The sequence below is a fragment of the Saccostrea echinata genome, unplaced genomic scaffold, assembly GCF_033153115.1.
Source record: "Saccostrea echinata isolate AGI-Se365-2 ecotype Australia unplaced genomic scaffold, CSIRO_AGI_Sech_v1 ptg000001l, whole genome shotgun sequence".
NCBI classification, from domain to species: domain Eukaryota; kingdom Metazoa; phylum Mollusca; class Bivalvia; order Ostreida; family Ostreidae; genus Saccostrea; species Saccostrea echinata.
The window spans coordinates 38104615-38110690 of record NW_026889750.1 but is presented as its reverse complement, the minus strand read 5'-3'; the positions used below and the strand labels follow the sequence as shown (position 1 = coordinate 38110690).

General features: G+C 32.2%; 1 protein-coding gene across 1 annotated transcript in view; it reads left to right on the top strand.

The window, feature by feature from the left end:
- The first annotated feature begins 339 nt into the window (after positions 1 to 339).
- Positions 340 to 6076, top strand: part of LOC133191131 (RNA cytidine acetyltransferase-like) — a 298447-nt gene continuing 292710 nt past the window's right edge. The window contains exon 1 of the mRNA XM_061326846.1: positions 340 to 352. The gene's annotated coding sequence lies outside the window, so the exon portion shown is untranslated. The remainder of the gene's footprint in view (positions 353 to 6076) is intronic.

Here is a 6076-nt window from a genome sequence, read left to right as displayed (position 1 = left end):
GTTTTTCACTCATATGGAGACACCACCACTTAAAAATAATGAAGACGTACAAGTCGGATTTGAGGTTACATTATATGTAACTTCATTTTAGGAGTTTTCAACAATTAAGACGTAAAGAGATAACTCCTTCCCCTTGCCCCTTCCCCTTCCCAGACCCCTGTTTGTTCATGTATGCAAACTAATACTTTGTTTTGACATAAAAAAAAATGTGAATATATACAAATAGTTTAATGGTCCATCTCTTTGAATAATTTTCATTCCTAACTCTAGGAGGGTACATGGGTTGACCCAAATTCATGAATGAAATGTCAAGCAATCTTATCATTGATGCACTTTTATTTAATTTGATGTAGTCATATTGTGAACATTTTCAGTTCATTAAGAGAATGGGGATGACCTCCAGGGGTTCATAACCTTAAACCATTAGATGTACATAACATAATAAAAAAGAAACAAAATTATGTATAGTCAAATGGAAAAGTTTTCTACGATTTTGGAGTCACATGATCATTTGTCATTTCAGGGACAGGGAGCGGCTAGTGAGATTGGACCCCCCTGGAATTTATTTTCTACTATTTTGGAGTCATATGATCATTTGTCATTTCATGGACAGGGAGCGGCTAGGGAGATTGGACCCCCCCCCCCCCCTGGAATTTGCAGAGTTATCTAAATAGGACTATATACTGATTTACAGAAGCAAATAAAAAATGACTTTGGACACCCCCCCCCCTCCCTTTAAAAACATGGACCCCACCATCACTGTATTTATTTTGTTTGTTTGTTTGTTTGTTTGTTTTTTTTTTTTTTTTTGTTTTTTTTTTTTTTTTGCTACTCAGGAAATTCTGGGCTGGAAATTTTTTCGACTGAGGTGTGGACCCCCCAACCCCGGAAAAAATTCCTGGATCTGTGCCTGTAACTGATTGTAATGTCGACAACGGGAGATAACTCTTCAGAATGTGAGATTCGTCTATTGTGGCATCCGATGATCTTTGATCCTTTTTAAACTTTAACCTAACCATTTGCATTTCGGTTCATTTTACCCCAATCTATACTTAAACTTGTACTTACCGACTGTCATAGGTCCTATCAACTTCATGAAATATAATCCAATTAAAACACAAAATGAATTAATTTCTACTGATATACATGTAATGATGTGTACACCACACTGCACCATGTGCAATCTAAAAATGATAATGGTAACACTAGTACTAGTAGGGTGACGCAAGCCCAATGTGATGTAGAAATTTTCAAAAAGGTGTTCACATACCTGTACAGTACAAGAACAAATTTTAAATTATCATAACAAACAATGTTTTACATAACTTTGCCATCTAGGCCTATTTCCAAAAAACAGGCAAATTGTGTGTGTGTGTGTGTTGGGGGGGGGGGGGTGACAAAATTGATTGGGTGTGGCTTTTCAAGGAGGTTTTTGCCTAATCAAATACTAAAAAAAAATTTTGCACATTTTGATAAATTCATCAAAACCGCTTTGAACTAAAATAATAATATTTGTTGTTAAGAAAATAAATTTAAAAAGTTCCAATTATGGGCCAAAAATTTATATCCCCCCTTTTATCAAAACCTAATTAACAACATTAATTAAATTCTGTTATTTCAGACTGGTAACGAATTAAGTAAAGAAATACATATAAGAGGCTCATAGGTCACATGGTCACCTGAGCATTTTATGCTCGATTTGACGAATACGTGTACTGTGTAAATTATAGAATTATTTTGACTTTTTCCTTAGTAAGCCCAGTATGAAGGAGTGTGCATTTAGAGGCAAACACCTTAGTGCGGGAATTACTGTCTCATGACAGCATCTAGTTTTAATAGTTGCTGACATTGATTTCAACACCAAAACCACATTGCAAGCCTTATTGAAATAACCCCACTTCATTATCTTTTCTAGCATATTAAATCAATTTTTTTTAGTTTAAAATATGATATGTAATTTTATGTTTTAACTTCTGTCTAGAAATACTATCTGTGATTTAACTGATCTAGTCATTTTAAGTAATTTTGTTATATAAGGTTCATTTTTGCTATTAATTGGGCAAAAAAAAGATTATAAATACAGATAGTTGTAGAAATTAGAATATCTACAAAAAAATCTGTGCGATATCTATGTGTACAAACTTTCTGATGAAAATTGGTTATTTTAAATCGAAAAGATAAAGAATAGAAGTAAATTCTCGCTTATATTCATGGACTTGCCTACACTACAAATATGGATAGATAGTAAATCCAACGTTTCTACTCGTCAATAAATTAAAATCAACCATTCGGGAAAACTTAAGTATAAGCGTTATATCATTATTCAATAGTGGTTACACGTATAAAGCCACTTTTGAATAATATCCACTATTGAAAAATATTCGAGTGGTGGTCGTTATTTCAATGGTGGGTGCATTATTCCAACACTATTGAAATAATGTCCGCTATTGAAGAAATTATTTCAATAGTATATATTATTTCAATAGTGGTAGTATTATTGCAACCATTATTGAAATAAAGATCACGTATGAAATAATTATTTCAATAGCGAACATTATTTAACAGCGGTTTCATACGTGTGACCACTATTGAAATAACAACCACTATTGAAATGATGCTTATACTAACTTCCATTGAAGTTCTGTTTTTAACGTCTTGACGTGTAGACGTTGGACTTACTGTCCATATTTGTAGTGTAGGTAAGCCCATGAACATGAGCAAGAATTTAGTTCCATTCTTTATTCTTTTTTAATTACAATTAACCCTATCTTCATCGAAAGTTTGTACATATATATATATATATATATATATATATATATATATATATATATATATATATATATATATATATATATATATATATATATATATATATATATATCAGTTTTCCTTTTCATGTAGATATTCGAATTTCTACCGCTATCTGTATTTATGATCCTTTCCTTTCCAAATCAATGGCAAACATGAACCTTAAAAATAACAAAATTACTTAAAACTTGCATATATTGATTGATTGTCTGTTGTTTTTCGCTGAGTCGGCCAGATTCTGCGGAAGATTGATTATAAAATTTGCATACTTTGTATGAATTTTAGGTACGACAGTTAAATCAAAGATGTTCGTGTATTAATCGTAATTTCTAGAAAACAATGGAAAACATTAATTTACACATCATAATTTAAACTCAATAAATTAATTTATTATGTTGGAAAACGTGATAAACAAATCATCCTTATTTTTTTTCTTTGATTGTGGGGTTATTTCAATAAGGCTTGCAGTGTGGTTTTGGTATTGAAATCTTTGTCAGCAACTATAACAATAATTGTTTCAATCACCGTTGACATTATTATTTCAATCACTGTTGAAATTTTTTCAATCCCTATTTAAACCTTAATTATTTCAATAGTGAACGTTATTTCAATAGTGGTTGCAGCCTGTGTTTGGTTTTGAAATGCACCTTCAACCACAATTGAAATAATTATTTCAATAGTGAACGTTATTTCAATAGTGGTTACATCATGTGTTTGGTTTTGAAATGCACTCTCAACCACTATTGAAATAATTATTTCAATAGTGGTCGTTATTTCAATAGTGGTTGCACCACAACTGTCCTAGCCGACAATTTGAATAATTTGTCGGCATGGACAGGTGCTCTAAAACTTACAAATTCCTACATAATGATTTGTTTGTCTCTTTCTTTTCCAAAGAAAATAATATAATATAACAAATGTAGCCCATTGATTCGGTCAATCCATAGGTATTTCGACTTCACAGAAAAGCATATCGACTTCGCACTTCTTGCTCAGTCGATATGCTTTTCTGTGAAGTCGAGGTATGTATGGATAAAAGGGCTATATTTGTATAAATTATATCTATATCTATATCTATATCTATATATATATATATATATATATATATATATGTGTGTGTGTGTGTGTGTGTGTTTGTGTGTGTGTGTGTGTGTGTGTGAAAAGATATGATTTAAGTACTCATACCCTGATCTTCAAGTTTGATGTATTTTTCTATCTTGGCCGTAGCCAAGAACAGAATTGCACAAGAACATACGAGGGCTGTTCAATAAATTATGTCCTGAACTCTATAATGTACAACATAGAAAATATTTTACATTAACCTTGGCTTTCTTCTCAGGATTGAATCTTTAATAAATTGATAACTGTTGATGTGATCACGTTTCATCATATAGTTTCATTGTAAGAAGCTGGAAAACAAGGGCTATTCGAGACACTGCATTAAAAATGAATGGTGAAGAATAAGTTAACAAGAGTGAAGTTATACGCTTCATGTAAAGCTGCTGTAAAACTTGTTAAGAATGCAGAAGAAATATTAACTGAAATATGTGATGTTTACAGCAACCAATGTTTGTTTTATAGACACTTGAGCAGGTGGATTTCGATGATCAAAAATGATAAAATGGGCATACAAAATGGGTACCTTCCTTGGCGACAAAGACTTACAAAACCAATGTAATATTGCTAAAATTCAACAAATTATCATAGATGATGTTTAAATTGACTTTAAGACGCATAGCAAATTTGGTAGACATAATTTTGGGGGTAGTTCACACTGTTTTAGAAACATTTGACAGTAAAAAAGCTTTGTACTCAATGGTCACCCATGTTTTGACAAATGAGTGAAAACGACAGCGTGTTACAATATCCAAACAATTATTTTTAAAAATCAGAAATTGTAGCTATCCATGTTTGTCTGAAATTCTAACGGCTAATGAAACCTGAATCCATTGTTTTGAACCCCAAAGGAAAATTTACAACAAGATGCCCATGACCAAAACAGCAAAGGTCTGATAAAAGCAAAAAATTGCAAGAACACAAAGAAAGTTTTATATGTCATTTTCTTCAATAGTAATGGTCTTGTTGTGCAGATTCTTATTTGGGGAGGTCGTTTAATTTCTGGACGAGTCTAGAAAGCAAAATATTTGCAAAAAAATCGAAAGGTTTATGAGAAGAAGGAACCATAATCAGGAATCTACTATATTAATTTTCTTCATGACAGCGTCCAAACCCACACGTTCTGAAGAGTAAAGTTTTTGGGATAAACAAAAAGTTAATGTTTTATCACACCAACAATATTCGCCAGACCTTTCACCCTTCGACTTGTTTCATTTTCCAAACTTGAAAAAAACACCTCTCAGAAAGAAGAAACAAGTCCAGGAAATCATAGATTCTGTCATATTCCAGTATATGAAGGGCATACTCAAAAATGTGTTCTAAAAACAATTAGGAATTGGATAAAAATGTTACAGACATGTGTTTCAATTAAAGGAGCCTATTTAAGGGAAATCATTAAGACAAAATCATTGAAAAGCCTTTTTGTTTCTTTCCGAGCACCGAGGACATTATTTATTGAACAGCCCTCGTATTACTTCAAAATGTATAATGGACAGATAATACGTGCAGTACAGCATATGCCATAAAGCATTGCACCCCAGACCAACAAAACTCCGAAAGTGGGGGAATACAATTCCCTGTATTTTGCTTGAGTTTGTATTGTTGGCTCGGTGTGATAATATTTTCATTAAATGGACACTTATTATTGAATAATTAGAGCAATATCCATTTTGTTGTTTAAAAAAAATGACAGCTTGCATCTATCCCGTTCCTTATGTTCAATGCAGATTATGAATAAGTAGAAACTGGATGTATATCTAACATTATCTGATTATATCAGGACGTCCATATAGATAGAAAAATTAGAAACCCTAGGAGGATGTATGTTATTAAAGGATTCTTCCTGAATGTTCACTTCAAAAGCACGATACGAACTAGGTCAACATGCAACATGTTTACAATGCATGCTAATATGCATATTTACATTCCAATTGCACCAGTCTCTTTTGTGTAAAGCTGAGCAAATTACTCTCATTTCTAATGTTTATTTTACAAATAACTCACCAGTTCATTAAATGCTTTAATTTTTATTATTTTCACTTCACCAACGGTGCTGTCAAAACTGAATATTAATGGTATTTTAATCATAAGGAGAGATCAAACAGTGCGCGTCTAAGACGCCGTGGTTATGGTGACAGCTTCATCTACTTTC